Source organism: Oncorhynchus mykiss, chromosome 9 (genome assembly GCF_013265735.2).
Source record: "Oncorhynchus mykiss isolate Arlee chromosome 9, USDA_OmykA_1.1, whole genome shotgun sequence".
Taxonomy (NCBI): domain Eukaryota; kingdom Metazoa; phylum Chordata; class Actinopteri; order Salmoniformes; family Salmonidae; genus Oncorhynchus; species Oncorhynchus mykiss.
Window position 1 is genome coordinate 49,898,865 of NC_048573.1, and position 19,364 is coordinate 49,918,228.

The 19,364-nt window shown below is 45.9% G+C and overlaps 1 long non-coding RNA gene across 2 annotated transcripts in view; it reads left to right on the forward strand.

Annotated features, from left to right (window-relative positions):
- LOC118966067 overlaps nt 1–18,993 on the forward strand; it is a 35,702-nt gene extending 16,709 nt beyond the window's left edge. For both annotated transcript variants that reach the window (XR_005053276.1, XR_005053277.1), the window contains exons 2-4: nt 3,545–3,737; nt 7,488–7,616; nt 18,935–18,993. This is a non-coding gene — a long non-coding RNA (uncharacterized LOC118966067). The remainder of the gene's footprint in view (nt 1–3,544; nt 3,738–7,487; nt 7,617–18,934) is intronic.
- Nucleotides 18,994–19,364: the final 371 nt, after the last annotated feature.

Below are 19,364 nucleotides of genomic sequence, written 5' to 3' on the forward strand. Positions count from 1 at the left end.
ATCTGGTGCAAACACAGAGACAGGAACAATCACCCACAAAACACTCAAAGAATATGGCTGCCTAAATATGGTTCCCAATCAGAGACAACGATAAACACCTGCCTCTGATTGAGAACCACACCAGACAGCCATAGACTATACTAGAAAACCCCACTAAGCCACAATCCTAATACCTACAAAAACCCCAAGACAAAACACACCACATAATAAACCCATGTCACACCCTGGCCTAACCAAAATAATAAAGAAAACACAAAATACTAAGACCAGGGCGTGACAGTACCTGCATACTCTGGGCATTACTGACTCAAATGAATGAAATTAGTCGAAAGATTTGTTCTTTTGACTGAAGTAGTCGAAAAGATCAGATTCAGTAAGAAGAGATGAACTTCCCAGCGCTATTGTCACGAAGCCAGCCACACTTGTCCAACCCGCGCTAGAAGTTCAGAACTATAAAGTTTAGGCTATATAGAAATAATGGAGCTATTTATTTTACAAGAGACAAAATTGACAAATTCTACAGCACAATGGCAGAGACATGTCTGAAGTGAAAAACTACTAATGACTCAATACTTCATGCCTTTGAGGAATGTTACAAAATTAAAAAGTTATGGGCGGAGTTGGAAAGATGGAAGTCAGAGGTACTGCAATGTAAATGTACTTTTAATTCATCTTCCTGTATATTTCAAGACATGACAGACAAGGGTGCAGTAGATACCCGATGGGTTGAACAATACTCTTCTCATCAATTATCTTAAAAAAATGTATACTCAAAAACTGGAAATCAGCCAATCTTCCGTCGTTCACACAATGGAAAGGCTAAATTCTTTATTGTCTATAAATTTAAAGAGTGTGGGCGATGGAGAGAAACAAAATGGTGCAGTTTGAGGCCATGTGGCAGAAAGTGATAAGGGTGCTGGAGATATTGGTGGGGGCTAGTGGGTCTAGGCAGGTGTGATGTAGTGATGTTTGTATGATGTAGTCGTTTGTATGTGTATGTTTTGTATTGTTTATCAAATATAAAATAAAATCTTCTAATACGTTTTTTTTTAAATAATGACCTAGAAATTGAAAATCATTCAACCAAATAATGAGGATTTCAATCAGCCTAATCGTTAGATTACATCGCACATCCTAGTGTTCGAACAAGGCTGAATGGGATTCCTCTTAATGCAACTCTGTGCAGCCAATGCCAATGTCCACTTTAGGTATAATGCTGTGAGTAGCTTGTGAATTTGACAGCTCTAACGCAGTTCCACCTCCGACACAGTCAAAACATCAGCCACACGGATGTCGGAGAAAGCTGAGCTGATTGAATCGGGCCCTGAATCACAGGCTGACAATTGGCACTGCTGCCCATCCCCCATAATAACAGGCAGGCAGGCAGGCAAGCTGGCTGGAATTTGAAGATTTCTCAGAGGGCAAGCAGGATAAATTCTAGAAGGATAAATTTCACCTGTCCTTGTGTCGCCCCCAGGTGTCACCCCCAGATGTCACTCATCTTCCCCACCTATCCTCTGGGTATTTATACCTGTGTTTTCTGTATGTCTGGGCCAGTTCGTCTTGTTTGTCAAGCTTACCAGCATTTGTCCTTTCAGCTCTGATCTTTTCCAGCCTCTATTTTTCTCGTCCTCCTGGTTTTTGACCCTTGCCCTGTACCTTCCCGCCTGACCACTCTGCCTGACCACCCTGCCGTCCTGTACCTTTGCCCCACCTCTGGATTATTGACCTCTACCTATCCTGACCCTGAGCCTGCCTGCCGTCCGGTACCTTTGCTCAGTCTCTGGATTATCGACCCCTGCCTGCCTTGACCTGTCATATCCCTGCCCCTGTTGTTACAATAAACATTGTTATTTCACACAGTCTGCACATGTGTCTCACCTTGATACCTGATAGTACAAACTGGCCATGGCTGACCCAGCAGACTTGGACCAGCTCCGCAATGCCATCTCCTCCCAAGGATTCACCACTGGTAGGCACGAGGAGTTGCTTCGTGGTCTGATGGAAGGGTTCAAGGCTGTGGACGAACGTCACAACCTAACCTTGGATGCATTGCGGGAGCAATTCCGGGGGTTGCCTACTAGGCAGCCTACCACGACCGTAACCTCCCTGCCCCTCTGTAACCGAGCTGGTAGCAGCGGCGTCACCCCGGTTTCCCGGGAACCCCTCTTACCTCCCCCGGAACGCTATGATGGAGATTCCAGAACCTCCCGGGCTTTTCTCTCCCAGTGCTCCCTTGTTTTCAGGCTACAGCCTTCTTCGTTCCCCTCGGACCGCTCGAAGATAGAGTACATTATTACGCTGATGTCCGGGAGGGCACTCGCCTGGGCCATAGCGGTGTGGGAGCAACAATCCGCTGTCTGCCTCAGTCTGGAGATATTCGTGGTGGAGGTGAGAACGTTTTTCGAGGCTCCGGTGTCCGGGAGAGAGGCTGCCCAGAAGTTACTCCAGCTTCGGCAGGACACCCTCAGTGTGGCAGACTATGTGGTGGATTTCCGCACACTAGCAACGGAGGGTACCAGGAACCCGGAAGCGCTGTTCGACATATTCCTGCACGGATTATCGGAGGAGGTAAAGGGTGAGCTGGCAGCCCAAGAATTACCAATGGATCTGAGCTTACCCGAGTCCCTCCAAGAGCCTCCGGAGACTGCCGATTCACCTCTTCCTGAGCAGATGCAGCTCGGTAGGGCTAGACTGTCTCCAGCCGAACACGTACACAGACTTGAGACCCAGTTTTGTCTGTATTGCGGTACTGCCGGTCATTTTGTGTCTACCTGTCCCTTCAAGAGACCTAGCTCATTTGTTGAAGTGAGTACACTGGTGGGTCTTATTGTACTTCTCCCCTTACTCGCCCCCCTCTCCATGCCACCAGTCCAAGTCTCTCCAGGTACTCATCACCTCGAGGGCCGATGGACGTTACCCTGGCATCCGAGTTGGGCATCCACACTCAACCCCACATTCCCATGGCTGTTAGAGCGCTGGATGGGTCTTTATAGGCCGGGTCACCCACCAAACCACCCTTGTCAACCTACGAATGTCAGGGAACCACAGTGAAATGATCTAATTCCTTCTGGTTGAGTCTCCTCAGGTTCCTGTGGAATTGGGATTCTATTGACTTCAGTGACACAATCCCTCCATTGACTGGGCTACTGGTGCCATTGTGGGCTGGAGCCCGTCCTGCCACACTCATTGCCTGAAGTCAGCTCTGCCTGCCCCGGGACGTCTTCCTGGGGGCTTGGAAATTGCCACGGACCTCTCCGCCAGCTCCGCAGAGTCCCAGGACCTCCAGGAGGGGTTCAGTAAGGCTCGGGCCACTTCGCTTCCGTAGCACCGACCGGTATCCAAGAAGGTCAAGCCTGAGGCGCTGACACACCGCTATAGTGCCACGGCTACACCCCCGGAGGCCGAGACCTTTCCCCCCGCTCCAAGATCATTAGCCCCTCTGCTGTCCGTCCTCTGTTGCCACGAACCCTCCATATTTTTTGACCTTTTCTGTGTCTAGAGTCAAAACCATGTCTGACTGCCCCTTGTCTTCTGTTTCTAGGCCCATCCCTCCCCCTGTGTCATCGATGGCCAGCCAGCGTACATGATGAGACGTCTCCTGAGGGTTCGACCACGAGGCAGGGGTTTCCCGTACCTGGTTGATGGTCCGGAGGAGAAGTGCTTGGTTCCCGCTAAAGACATCTTGGACCCGGCCCTCATCGCCGACTTTCACCGCCGGCACCCCAGTCAACCAGGTACCCGCCCAGGTGGAACGCCAGGTGGCGTCCCTAGAGGGGAAGGGGGGGAGGGGTACTGTCACGCCCTGATCTGTTTCACCTGTCCTTGTGCTTGTCTCCACCCCCCCAGGTGTCGCCCATCTTCCCTAATTATCCTCTGGGTATTTATACCTGTGTTGGCTGTCTTGGCCAGTTTTTCTTGTTTGTCAAGCTTACAAGCATTTGTCCTGTCAGGTCCTGTCTTTTCCCAGCCTATCTTTTTCTCATCCACCTGGTTTTTGACCCTTGCCTGTCCTGACTCTGTACCCGCCCACCTGACCACTCTGCCTATCCTGACCCTGAGCCTGCCTGACGTCCGGTACCTTTGCTCCTACTCTGGATTATCCACCCCTGCCTGCCTTGACCTGTCATTTCCCTGCCACTGTTACAATAAACATTGTTACTTCACAGTCTGCATTTGTGTCTTACCTTGATACCTGATAAAAAAAAGTCCCCTAGGACGCATGCTGCTGTTGGTTTTCGTATGATAATTTAAATTCCCATTCCATTGTCGATATCGTGATACTTTGGATGCATTTTAATTGCAATATATTGACAATTGCATCTGGGTATTTCCATAAGTGAGGGAAAGGTGAGGAGGACTGATCAATAACTTTGATTAATTGGTTATTTAATTGATTTAATTTAATTGGTTATTTAAATTCCATAACATTGTGCAAACAGCAGACTGTTTGTGTTCCACATTTACCAGCTAGAATGAGGCTGTCTAGGGTTTAGTTTTAGACTGAAGTGAGCTCCATGATCTTTTCTTCAGTTATCAGCCTCTACTCTTTCATTGGACAAACAGTTGCTGAAGATACTGTGCTCACAGGCACACAGACGCACACACGCAAGCACGAGCATATGCACACACACATACATAAACACACACACACTTCAGGAATCCACGATTACGTTAGTTCCCAGTAAGTGAAGATCTCATCCTGCTGTCATTGGCTGGCGGATGGGTGAGGTCTGCTGCAGAAACAGGCAGAGAGGGAGGGGGCTCCCCTGCGTGTACACACTCACTCACACACACGCACACACACACACACACACACACACACACACACACACACACACACACACACACACACACACACACACACACACACACACACACACACACACACACACACACACACACACACACACACACACACACACACGACTCACAGAGCGCTTGGGATTCCCTCTCATCACTCACAGCAATGGTGTTCAGTTACACCTCCCCTGAATTATTGACAAGAGAACCACCTCCACTATACTCACAATATTTCCAGGGCGTGTAAATGTTTTATTAAGCAAAGTAATATCTGACATTTCTGGGCATCTCACCTACATGAGATCCTATGCAGCTGCAATCAGGGAAGTGAGACTCCACCGTTGTTAAAAATATCACCCAGTTTCGGGTATACCTCACCACGTTATGTATAGCTATGCTTTCCCAGGGTAACATGGCCTAAGCATGGACAGCTGTTCACTGTAAGTGTTAGGTCAGGTTTCAGTACAGTGCAGTGGCTCAGCTTGGCTCTCCACACAGGGAGAGATTACATCTTTGGCTGCATGAGACGGGGGAGCAGCTGCTCTGCCTTACAACATGCAGGGTGACTCCAAACCAGGCATAACCGGGGGCCCCCAGGGGTTTGAATGGAGATCCACACGACACACACAACTACGTTCTACATGATCTGAAACTGTGAAGCCAGAAATAAAATCTGGGTTGCCATCACATCATTGAATTCCTATCGTGACTTTGATGAATTTATTTGATATTTATTGAATTCTGACATCTAGCCTATCATATTGTCACGACTTCCTCCGAAGTTGGTGCCTCTCCTTGTTCGGGCGTTGTTCGGTGTTCGGGCGTTGTTCGGTGGTTCACTGATCTACATTTCTTTTTCCATTTGTTTTGTCTGTATTGTACACACCTTGTTCCCATTACGTTTTAATTATTTCCCTATTTAACCCTCTGGAGCCACCATGGTTTTGTGCGTGTTTATTGTTGTCAGTTGTCTCGTTTATGTGATTCTGGATTTTCGTTCTCCTTGTTGGAAAATTATTTTTGAGTAAAGTACTATTATTACTCATCTCTGTGTCCAGCGCCTGACTCTGCCTTACCCACACCACCTAGACTCTGACACATATCAACACATGGCATCATTAGCCAAGAATTTCTAGCACATGACATCAGTATCTATTTCCAATCATATCACATGTCCAGTTTTGCATGCATCTTATTGAATGTGCTTGTCAGACCAAAACAGTTTATCTTGGTCTTTACCCATAATGCTGAGTGAAGAGAATATCTCCAATCTATTTTCCCTTACTGGGAAACCAGACTTACTAATAATAATGTGATTAACATGAATGAGAGAGTTCCTTATATGGTTTTGAAGAGGAGGCACCAAGCGAGCCAGGAATTTTGTGGTCAGAGCAGAGCCAGCAGCAACCCCAGGCCTGTGGAGGTGGGGGGATGCTCGACTGGAATGACAGGAATGAGGGTGAGTGGCATGAGTGACTCGTGGATCCTGTGGGCTTTGACAAGATCACGTGGAACAATAATATGGTGTCAAATCAACCTTTAAAGTACATTACATTTGAGATGGCACTGTTGAGAAAGATGAAACATAATTAAGCTAGCAAACATGGAGTCGTACTCTCGCAATTGCAATATTTTACTATAATTTAATTACAGGTGAAAAATTATAGCCAGTTAACATGACCATCACTAGTTAACCCAGCCACAAAGTAATAAGTATTATGTCTTTCTACGATGTCTTTACTGAACCGTAACCTTATCCACACTGCTAACCTTATTCCTAACCTTGATCTTAAATGATCACCAAAAGCACATTTTTGTTTTCATAAATTTTCACGATACAGACTAATTATGACTTTGTAGCTGTGATATCTAGTGGAAACCGACTTTTGATGGAGAAGTAGGGATGATGGCTGACGATAAAAAGGAAACATTAAGCTCTATAGTTTTTCAGTAGAGAACCAAAACCAACTAATCATCAAGCTAGATTTCAATATTGAAATTAAAGTAGGAAGTTATTTGGTATTCTGTTATTAAAGCAGGCAAGAGTCAGCTAGCAGCTAGCTAGAAATCTCACTATCTAGCTAGTTATTACATTTTTTATTTAACTAGGCAAGTAAGTTAAGAACAAATTCTTATTTACAATAATGACGGCCTGCTGGGGAATAGTGGGTTAACTGCCTTGTTCAGGGGCAGAATGACAAACCTTGTCAGCTCAGGGATTCGATCCAGGAACCTTTTAGTTACTGGCCCAATGCTCTAACCACTAGGCTAACTGCCACCGCAAAGCTAGCTAACGTTAACGTTTAACCACATATAAAAGTTACCAGTATCTTTGGTTTAACCAAGAGCATCGTCTCTAGCTTGGTAAGTTAATGAGGGTTCAGTAGAGAAGGAGGACTTGGAAGGCCAGCATAACTGGGAGGGAGTGGCAGAGAAGGGAGAGGTAGGGTGAGAACAGGCAGGGAAGGCCCTCTCTGTGGATGAGATGGGCCTCAGGGGGAGCCAAAAGAGATCAAACTCCAAACTAAATAGCCAATATTGTAAACCGCTAACTGCATTTTATTTGGGATACAGTCTATTTGAAATACAGATGTAATTCATTTGACTCTGGCAGTTTTTGTGCAGTTACAATAAAAGAGAATGACCTCTAACCGTCTTCTCGCTCTTCATCTCTCTCCATGCAGGCCCACTTTCACTATGTGCTGGGGAAGTTGTTCTATGCTTAGCTGACAGAGACAGGAGATACAAGAGCCCACTGTGTTCCAAGGACCTTGGCTCTCCTCTATGCACAGCACTCTGGGGAATTCCTACAGGTAACCATGACTTCTACGAATCACCCCGTTACTTAGTCATTAGTGGTACTGAGAGTTCCTCTAATTGCTTTGACGCTGTGTGGAGGCATTGTTATTTGGACATTTGTCATGTAGAGACATGTTATATGTTATTGACTTTGACCAACTGCTGTCTATTTGGTTGAAAGATGGTTCTATACAGAGGATGGTTCTATACTTAATGTGAAGAAGTAGGTAAGGGATAAAGTGAAAACCTATAGGACGATTGCTCTCCACAACGAGGGCTGGGAATGAAATGACAGCAGGCTGCTCAATGCTGGTATGGATAGGTAAAGCTTGCATTAGTCCAACATAGTAGGTTATTACTTATTTGACTAATTGATTATCCATAGTTGCCTCTTTTGAAACAGCAGCAGTCTTCAAACGGACCTTGAATGCAACACTAACATATCATTTGTTTAAACTCCTATTGTACTGTCTATGGCATTTCCAGTAACACTTTACTTGACACTCAGTGTGATAACACATTATGACACAGTCATATCATGTCATAATATGTCATAACAGCTGACATGACCTGGCATAACCTGTCATAATATGGTCATAACACTGTCAGGACACATATATTTAGACCTGTTGTGACACATATTGTGTTATTTTATGGCTTTTTATGACACCTACATAAGAGTGTCAAAACCCACAAAACCACCACACAGGGAAAAACATTCCATTACACTATAGCCTAGGTGTCTTTTAAATTTTTTAGGTGTCTTTTAATTTTTTTTATTGACCATCTTAAATTATCATTGTAATTGCGCACACATTGATGTCAGACATGAACCTACCCCAATGCTCTGTTGCTGACGACTTGGATGAATGCAGGAGCAGATTTCAGGAGCAGGACAAGACACCCTCTTTTTGACTGATGACTGATATCAGGGCATGTACGTGATAGGGCTATCTGGCTTATATGATCATGATGGGCATAATGCTTCTTGACAGTGTCATAAAGTGTATTTTTTTTAAGTGGAATTGACAGCATTTTAACTACTTTGAAGATCTGAAACAAACAGTCAACAATATCACGTTGACAGTTTATGCTACAAAACCAACTTTAAAAAATGTGTTATAAATATATATATATATATATATATATATATATATTTTTTTTTACCTTTATTTAACTAGGCAAGTCAGTTAAGAACAAATTCTTATTTTCAATGCCGGCCTAGGAACAGTGGGTTAACTGTCTGTTCAGGGGCAGAACGACAGATTTGTACCTTATTTCACCCAACATTCCATGATGTACACAAAGGCGTTGTTGGCAGAATAGATGGATGCAGTTCAAGGCGTGATTAATATAATTCAACAATACATTTCTTGGTAGTCCAAAAAATATTGTTATCAGGTTGTAAATCAAAGCTGGCGTGGTACGTGGTTTCCTGCTTCAATTCGGGATGCACTGTTTCAGTTTCAATTATTCAATATTTTGGAAAAAACAAACAAATGTAGGACTGTGAATATCAATACAATCAAATAATCAAGGGGAATGATCACAAGTCAGTCATAACGTGGCTAATAGGCTACCGTATCTTTTTATGTAGCATGCTTCAAACACGGAGCCTAACCTTAGCTAGATAGCTAGCTAGCTGCTAGGAGAATGTAATGTCATTGGAGTAGGTGAGTCACTGACTTATTACCCTCATATTATTTTTCAGTGGCTATACACAGCTAGAGATGCAGGTGTCATTTGGTTAGCTAGCAAGAACATGAACGACTGTTATCCAGTTTGCAAATTCACTCTGGCTATCTACTTCAGAGCAGAGCAGTCACGTCGGAGTCTGCCAGAGCGCAGAATAACAGATTAATTTATGAACGCACAACACCCGCTTAATATGACCAGTGTCAGCAAATGTTGGCCAAATAGTTTGTCACAAACGCTCTAGATAACATGTAAACAACCTAACCAGCTCTGCTAGGGTGAGTGAAATGGTCAGATTGAGTTCTCTAATTTGTTTCTGGAAGTAGCAAGCTAGCAAGCTAACCAACTTTAACCAGTTAGCTTGGGTGCTTGGTTGGGACAAGTAGGCTTCAATTCCCCCGTTGTTTATCAGTGCAATTTTGAAAGCCAAACTACCTGAAAAAGTTTGAGGTTTATCTAAAGTTCCTTCATTAGATTTTAGCTCATCTTGCTCTCGCTAGCATTAGTTGTTGACCTTGTTGTTGTTGATGTGCATAACTGAGGGAGAGAGCGCCTACCTTTTCATGGTTGTTTGATCAGTAGGACTGTAAAGTTCCCAAATTTAAGAGGACTCCCGTGGTATTTACATGTTTGCACAAATCCATTCAGGTGTATTTTGTGGCTTTTGGCGAATGCGTTCTAATGAACTAAAGTCATGCTGATGCCCCAACAGCCTGTAAACACACAGTAAGGTCCAAAGTGAATGATGGCAGGCCCGTATGGCAAATGGCTTATTTGCATAAAGGCCTATTCTAGCTCTGATTGGCTGTTGCACTGTCTGCGTAGACTCCTGGACGAGAAACATTTTTATTAGGTTTTAAAAGGATTTAAGAAACAAACTTTCAAATGAAAGGAAACTTCTTGTCAGGGAAAACATGAATTTGAATAAATGTGGGTTTTGCCACTATTATGTAGGTGTCATAATCAGCCATAAAAGAACGCAATATATGTCACAACAGGTGTAAATATGTGGTCATGATAGTGTTATGACAAGTTATGTCAGATGTTATGATGTATTATGACATGGGTGTCAAATAAGGGTCATTTCCTGATATCAGCACTGCACTGTGTGTGTAGAGAACATATGTCTGACAAGGTGGAATCAGGCTTCTACTTCATCGCCCTGGACCACTACACCTACGAGGCAGAGGACGCCAAATTTGGACCTGTGAGTCCACTTTGACCTTGATATAACTTTCTTCAGCGGATTTTGGTGTTCCTGTTACGATTCTTCAAAGTCGAACCCAGAAGCAGACCAGGACAAGGAGAGTAGGAAAAAGGTGAGTATTTATTTACAAGTGAATGGGTAGATATATCCAGGTGGTGTAGCGGGTAGCGGTGATGAGTTGATGGGAGTAAATAAGTGGATCCAATGGGGAAGCGGAATCTTCTGACGACCAGGCGGGAATGGGGTAAATGATCCGGGTGAGTAACTGAAGACAGAACAAACAGAGGTAAGTTCAAGGCAAGCAATACGTAACAAACAACAAAACAACTTCTATCCAACTTGAGGCTGATACTCTGGCACAACATACTGTTCATGGCTAACGATCCGGCAGGGAATGGATGTCAGGTCCGGGCTTATGAAGAGGAGAGATGATCAGGACCAGGTGTGCAGATAGCTGATGGGATACAGGTGCGGGTAATCAGAAACCCCAACTGGCTACATTGCCCGGCAACCAGACAGGGTGCGTTCCAGGACGCCGGAAAAACTCTCCAGGACAGAACATAGGTAAAAAACAGACTCAGGAAACGGGATTCATGACAGTCCCCCCCTCCGACGAACGCCACCGGGCGGACTACCCGGAGCGCCAGGGTGGAGGCGGTAAAAGTCACGAAGCAGGTCATCGTCAAGGATCTGACGCCGAGGAATCCAACTCCTCTCCTCAGGACCATATCCTTCCCAATCCACTAAATACTGGAACCCTCGACCCCGCCGTCTGGAGTCCATGATGCGGTGCACCGTGTAGACAGGACCACCTCCGATCATCCGAGGAGGAGGAGGACGAGGAGGGGGTAACAGAGGACTGAGGTGAACCGGCTTGAGGCAGGAGACATGAAAGGTGGGGTGTACTCGAAGCGTTGCCGGCAATTTGAGTCGGACCACAGCAGGGTTAATGATTCTCTCCACCACGAACGGACCAATGAACTTTGGTGACAGTTTCCTCGACTCAGTCCGTAGAGGAAGATCCCGTGTAGCCAACCACACCTTATCTCCGATGGTATAAGCGGGAGCAGGAATACAGCGACGATTCGCCTGGATCTGATACCGGTCAGAAACTCTAAGGAGGACCTTCCTGGCCCGATGCCAGGTCCGGTGGCAACGACGAATGTGGGCCTGGACAGAAGGGACCGAAAGATCCCTCTCCTGAGAAGGAAACAAGGGAGGTTGGTATCCGTACAGGCATTGGAAGGGGGACATCCCAGTGGCAGATGAAGGAAGGGTATTATGGGCATACTCGACCCAGGGTAATTGAGTTGACCAAGAGGTGGGATCAGAGGAGACAAGACAACGCAGCGTGGACTCCATCTTCTGGTTGGCTCTCTCCGCCTGACCATTAGATTGGGGGTGAAATCCAGATGTGAGACTGACTGTAGCTCCAATGGCCAAACAGAAGGATTTCCAGACAGCAGAGGTAAACTGAGGACCACGGTCAGAAACAATGTCACAGGGTAACCCGTGGACCCTGAACACCTCCCTAACCAGGATCTCGGACGTCTCAGTGGCAGAAGGCAGCTTGGAGAGGGGAACAAAGTGGGCAAACTTGCTGAATCTATCTACAATGGTCAGAATAACCGTGTTACCAACAGAAGAGGGCAACCCCGTGACAAAATCCAGAGCCAGATGCGACCAAGGTCACCGGGGAATAGGTAGGGGGTGAAGAAGCCCAGAGCTGGCCCGATTGGTACTCTTATTCTGCGCACAAACAGGACAAGCGGCAACAAACCTCAGAGTATCTTCTCCCATGGCAGGCCACCAAAATCGTCTGCGCAGTAGCGCCATAGTCCGAGCAACACCAGGGTGACAAGCTATCTTGCTGGCGTGGGACCACTGAAGGACAGCAGAACGAACCGACTCAGGCACGAACAACCGACCGGGTGGACCGTTACCGGGCCCGGGCTGTGTCCGAAGAGCCGCCATCACCTCCTCCTCAATCCTCCATGTAACGGCTCCCATGACAACATTCTGGGGAAGAATCGTCTCAGTCTTGGCCTCACTCTCCTCCGTCTTGGAGAACATCCGGGACAGGGCGTCCGCCTTCCCGTTCTTCGACCCAGGTCGGAACGTCAGGGAAAAATTGAAGCGTCCAAAAAACAAAGCCCATCGGGCCTGACGAGAGTTGAGACGTTTAGCCGATTGCGCGTAAGCCAGATTCTTGTGGTCAGTCCAGACCACAAACGGTTGCTCCGCTCCCTCCAACCAGTGACGCCACTCCTCCAAGGCAAGCTTCACAGCGAGAAGCTCCCGGTTACCCACATCGCAGTTTCTTTCAGCTGGAGAAAGACGACAAGAGTAGAAGGCGCAGGGATGGAGTTTACCGTCAGTGGAGCTACGCTGGGACAGGATGGCGCCCACCCCCACATCAGACGCATCCACCTCCACAACGAACTGACGGGAAGTGTCAGGTTGAGAGAGAATCGGGGCGTTGGTGAATCGGCTCTTCAAATCTAGAAATGCTCGGTCTGCCTCAGGAGACCAACAGAATTTTCTGGTGCAAGACGTCAGTACAGTTAAAGGGGCGGCCACCCGGCTGTAATCACGGATAAACCTCCGATAAAAATTTGCAAACCCCAGGAATCTCTGGAGCTGCAATCTCGAACCGGGCTGGACCCAATCCCGAACCGCCCGAACCTTCTCTTGGTCCATCTTGAGCTCTCCCCTGGAGATGATGTAACCGAGGAAGGACGTCGTGTGGGCGTGAAAATCACACTTCTCAGCCTTCACGAACAGACGGTTCTCCAATAACCGCTGCAGGACCTGCTTGACATGCTGAACGTGGCTAGAAAGCTCCTTTGAGAAGATGAGGATATCATCCAGGTAAACAAACACAAAAATACCAATCATATCTCTCAGAACGTCATTCACCATACTTTGGAACACAGCAGGAGCGTTGGTCAGTCCAAACGGCATCACCTGGTACTCGAAATGTCCCATCGGAGTATTGAACCCAGTCAACCACTCGTCTCCCTCCTTGATCCGAACCAAATGATAAGCATTACGTAAATCAAGCTTCGTAAAAACCGTAGCACCTTGTAAAGAATCGAAAGCCGAGCTCATCAAGGGCAGGGGATACTTGTTCTTGACCGTAATATCATTCAAACCCCGATAATCAATACACGGTCGAAGAGAGCCATCCTTCTTGCTCACAAAAAAAAAATCCTGCTCCCAGAGGTGATGACGAGGGCCGAATGAGACCTGCAGCTAGAGACTCCTTGATGTAGGTCTCCAAGGCCTCACGTTCAGGTCGAGAGATACTGTATAACCGTCCCTTGGGTAAGGAAGCTCCCGGAAACAGATTAATCGCACAGTCATAAGGTCGGTGGGGAGGAAGGGACTGAGCCTTCTGTTTACTGAATACTTCACCCAACTCGTGATAAGTTTCTGGAACCAGGGACAAATCAGGAGGAACAGAGTCACTGATCTGACTGGAAATGGCAGGAGAACAGGCAGTCCTAAGACAGTTAGCATGACAATCAATGCTCCAACTAGTTACCTTACCCGTCATCCAATCAAACGAGGGATTGTGTTCCTTCAGCCAGGGGTAACCAATAACCAGAGGAACATGGGGTGAGGACAGAATGAAGAAGGAGATAAACTCTGAATGATTCCCCGACAACAACATCTTAACCGGTTCAGTCCTCATAGTGATCCGTGCCAGACTACTGCCGTTCAGAGTGGTTGCTTCAATGGCTTCCGGCAATTGCTCCTTAGAAAGCCCCAGCTGTTCCACCAAGTCGGCATCAATAAAGCTGCCATCGGCACCTGAATCGATAAAAGCGTTAATCTCTAAGCTCTGATCCTTATTCATAAGGGTCGCAGGAAAACGGGGTCTGACAGGATTCTGGAGAGGTTGAATCTGGCTCGCTAAAATTCCTCCCAAAACTAGCGAGCCGGGCAGTTTAACGAGCGCTTTGGACAAGTGGAGATGTAATGTCCTGAGCTACCACAGTAGAAACAGCTGTTGGTCTCACGTCTACGTTGGCGCTCCTCCTTAGTTAGCGCGTGTCGCCCCACTTGCATTGGTTCAGGATCTGGTGGCAAGACCCCTCCACTAATCCCGTGTGGGGAATAACGATCAATACGTTCTGGTTGACTTCCTGAACCGAATGGTAACCGAGTTGCTGATTGATTGGATGGGCCCCACTGCTTCTCCCTCCTTCTCTCTCGGACTCTATTATCTACCCGAATAGATAAAGTGACCAAGCTGTCTAGATCACTAGGCTCTGGATAGGATATCAGCTCATCCTTGAGTTGCTCCGACAACCCCTGGTAAAAAGCCGCTTGTAGTGACTCCTCATTCCAACCATTCTCCACAGACAATGTCCTGAACTCGATCATAAAGTCTGCCACACTGCGAGCTCCTTGGCGAAGAGTGAACAAACGTTTAGCTGCGTCCTTACCTCGGACTGGATGATCAAAAAGCCTTCTCAGCTCTCCCGTGAATTCCTGGTATGAAGACATGCAGGTCCCCTGTCGTTCCCAAACGGCTGAAGCCCATTCCAGAGCTCTTCCACGCAGCAGTTCAATAACAAAGGCTACCCTAGCCTTGTCAGTGGCGTAGGAATGGGGCTGCAGATCAAACACTAACCCACACTGCATAAGAAACGAACGGCATCTTCCCAAATCCCCTTCATATTTATCAGGCGTCGGTACCTTGGGTTCACGGAAGGAAAACGCATCAGGCACGGCAGGTAAGATGGGTGAAATAGGGGTGAAATAGGTGGTGAATGAATCGCCAGCAAACTGAGCTGATCCTGGATCTGTGTCAAGCTAGCAGATAATTTCTGGATTGCAACCGCTATCTCCTGTAGCTCCGTCTTGTGTTGTCCCAATGTCCTCCCCTGCTGGGTAATGGCATGGCAAACGGAATCCAGGTCCGCTGGGTTCATTCTTGGCCGGATCGTTCTGTCACGATTCTTCAAAGTCGAACCCAGAAGCAGACCAGGACAAGGAGAGTAGGAAAAAGGTGAGTATTTATTTACAAGTGAATGGGTAGATATATCCAGGTGGTGTAGCGGGTAGCGGTGATGAGTTGATGGGAGTAAATAGGTGGATCCAATGGGGAAGCGGAATCTTCTGACGACCAGGCGGGAATGGGGTAAATGATCCGGGTGAGTAACTGAAGACAGAACAAACAGAGGTAAGTTCAAGGCAAGCAATACGTAACAAACAACAAAACAACTTCTATCCAACTTGAGGCTGATACTCTGGCACAGCATACTGTTCATGGCTAACGATCCGGCAGGGGATGGATGTCAGGTCCGGGCTTATGAAGAGGAGAGATGATCAGGACCAGGTGTGCAGATAGCTGATGGGATACAGGTGCGGGTAATCAGAAACCCCAACTGGCTACATTGCCCGGCAACCAGACAGGGTGCGTTCCAGGACGCCGGAAAAACTCTCCAGGACAGAACATAGGTAAAAAACAGACTCAGGAAACGGGATTCGTGACAGTTCCCTAACTCATCTTGTGCCTTACACAACTCAGCACATATGTATCCCTCCACCTTCCTCAGTGGAGTCCTGACAAGGGGTATCAAACTCCAATGTCTATGTACATGTTGTGTTGGTTTAGTTACCGGACCAGTGGGAGGAGTTGTTGATGATAGTGATGCACCCTAGTGTGATCTCAACAAACAGTCACTGTGCCAACACCCTGCCTGATGACCACAACCAGATGCTATTCCTCCACCCTGGATCACTGTAAAGAAACACCTAGTCTCTCTCTCTGTGTATGTTTGTTGCGCGTGAGAGAGTGAGTAATAGGTCTGTATATGCAAGTGTGTGTGTGTAGTGTAGGATATATACGTTTTGTGTATATGAGTCTACTCTGAGTCTGTATACACCCTGTATTACATGCCTGTGTTTTGTTTGCACACACTTTTCTTGTGCGTGAATTAGTGCAGCGATTTGTGGCATCCCTCTCTCTCATTCTCTCTCTCAGATATTTGGTGCTCCCAGACTAGTGTTTTCGAGGCAGGGATCAATTCACATTTTATTTGTCACATGCTTCGTAAACAACAAGTGTAGACTAACAGTGAAATGTTTACTTATGGGTCCTTTTCCAACGATGCAGAGTAAACAAAAACAAAAAAAACATTGAAATAGTGGAATAGGAATAAATACACAGTGAATGAGGAGTGAAAATGATCTGGCTGTATAGGATGGACTACACTGTTATTCTGAGCTTGCCCTTTTACTCATCACTCAGTGATGTCCAGTCCCCATACGCACTCATTGACTCTGTTAGTTCCCACACACCCACACCTAGACACAACTGAGACTTTTGAGAAAATTATGTATTGATGACTCTTGAATAAAATGTAGAGCTACAGCCTTCTGTACAGTATCTTTCTGTGCTCTCTATAGATTGCACTGATTCCCCACTGTAGTGTTTTGGACATTTTTACACAGGGACAATCTTAAATGAATTATCCTTTATTTGTCAGTGCCATGGAGAGGTTCAAACCAACTCAATGCACCATAGTACACATGTCAATGTTCATGTTCTGCTTGGGCAGTCCCAGCAGTTGGCTATAAACGGACAAGTTATATTTGCATGATTTAGCATAATTAATTAATCATTACCATTTTATTTCATCCATGTGACCGACCAATACGGGTTCATAACAGACCAATATCTCACGAGGCTTATTCTCTAAGCTGAGACCTTGAAACAAAGATATCTTTCGTTCTCAAAACAAGGTCTGGGCGTACTGCCAAATTGCAGCTACTGATAGTGAGGATTCGTTCAGTCAGCCACTTGAATGAACACAGATATTGGTTTATAGAACAGCACATGAATAGAACACAGAAATTAGTTACAAGAAAAGCACAAACATTAAAATTCCCATTACAGTAGGAACATGGATATCTTCACTGGTTCTGAGGGAGGCGAATTGGCCACCAATCGTGCCTGGGACATGTTCCAGCATTACCGCTGTCTGGAGAACAGCCAGAGCATAGTCAAGACCCACTCCACATACACCCTAAAGACTCTGGCAAGTGTGCTAGTCCAGTGTCACTTTGATTACATCTGCACATCATGGTTCACCAGCAGCCCCAAACGTCTAAAGAATAAGCTACCACCCCTCATACTCATCTGAGGTTGAGCATTTTTCATCTATCTCTGTAATGTGTCTGTATCTATGTAATTGTGTATATATTTATGTTTAAAATAGGGATCACAATGGAAATAGGTCCCCAAATGTATTGTGCAATCCCGGTTACTTAACAAAAATTATATATATTTATTTTTAACTGACAAATAAAATCAATCAAACTGTGCAGCAGCAAATTAATTGATGAATCTGTTACAAAACACCAAAAAGTTGAATGACATTCGGAGATTGTCAAGCCAAGCCTTCGATACTGGGTAAGCCTACAAGGTAGGGAGGGATGTATTTTCTATTTGTCGAGATTGACATGATCTATTTATGGTGGTGTTGAAAACGGAAACCATGATATTGAAGTGCCCGAAGTCGGTATCTTTTTTTACTGGTTGTGTCGTGCATTGGCACATAAACCTGTTGTTGGAAAATTTGTTGCATGCATTTTAGAAATTATAAATAACCTCAAAATGTAGAAAATCTGATTTCCCCTTAGCTGATTATTGTCTGCAGCCAGCTCTGATCATAGTGTAATGAAAGAGGCAGGGAGAATGAGCTGTGCTTGTCGGCGAACCCTCAACTTTCTGGCCTGTAGTCCTGCGTGACATCGACTGTGCCACAAAAGCATGCTGAAGTGGCAATGTCGATATCCAAATTTATAAACACAGAGTTATTGTTATTTGTGGTTGTAAACCTTATTTTGAGTTCATTCTATGAGGGGGAGGGTGTTCAATTTATTTTACAGTACAAGGGGATTATTTTAATGACACCTTGAGGTGGACCATCCCTAAGGGAGGTTTCTTATGGCTTAATAATACTGATGAATGGCGTGGGTTGAAGACTTACACCTCTGCTTAGTCCCACATAGTGACTTCTGCCATAACATATTGAGATAAACGTGCAACAGCTCTGTGTCAAGTTTTCAGACAACACAACAGTAGTAGGCTTGATTACCAACAATGATGAGACAGCCTAGAGGGAGGAGGTGAGGGCTTTCGGAGTGTGGTGTCAGGAAAATAACCTCTCACTCAACGTCAACAAAACAAAGGAGATGATTGTGGACTTCAGGAAACAGCAGAGGGAGCACCTCCCTATCCACATCAACAGGACTGCAGTGGAGAAGGTGGAAAGTTTTAAGTTCCTCGGTGTACACATCACTAAGAAACTGAAATTGTCCACCCACACAGACAGTGTGGTAAAGAAGGTGCAATGTCAGGAGGATTAAGAAATGTGGCTTGTCACCTAAAACCCTCACAAACTTTTACAGATGCACAATTGAGAGCATCCTGTCGGGCTGAATCACCGCCTGGTACGGCAACTGCACCACCGACAATGGCAGAGCTCTCCAGAGGGTGGTGGGGTCTGCACAACGCATCACCGGGAGCAAACTACCTGCCCTCTAGGACACCTACAGCAAGGCCAAAAAGATCATCAAGGACAACAACCACCCTGCTACCATCCAGAAGGCGAGGTCAGTACAGGTGCATCAAAGCTAGGACCGAGAGACTGAAAAACAGCTTCTATCTCAAGGCCATCAGACTGTTAAACAGCCATACAGACTTCAAATCATTGGCCACTTTAATAAATGGAACACTTGTCACTTTAATAATGTCACTTTATATAATGTTTACATATTTTGCATTACTCATCTCATATGTATATACTGTATTCTATACTATCTATTGCATCTTAACCTA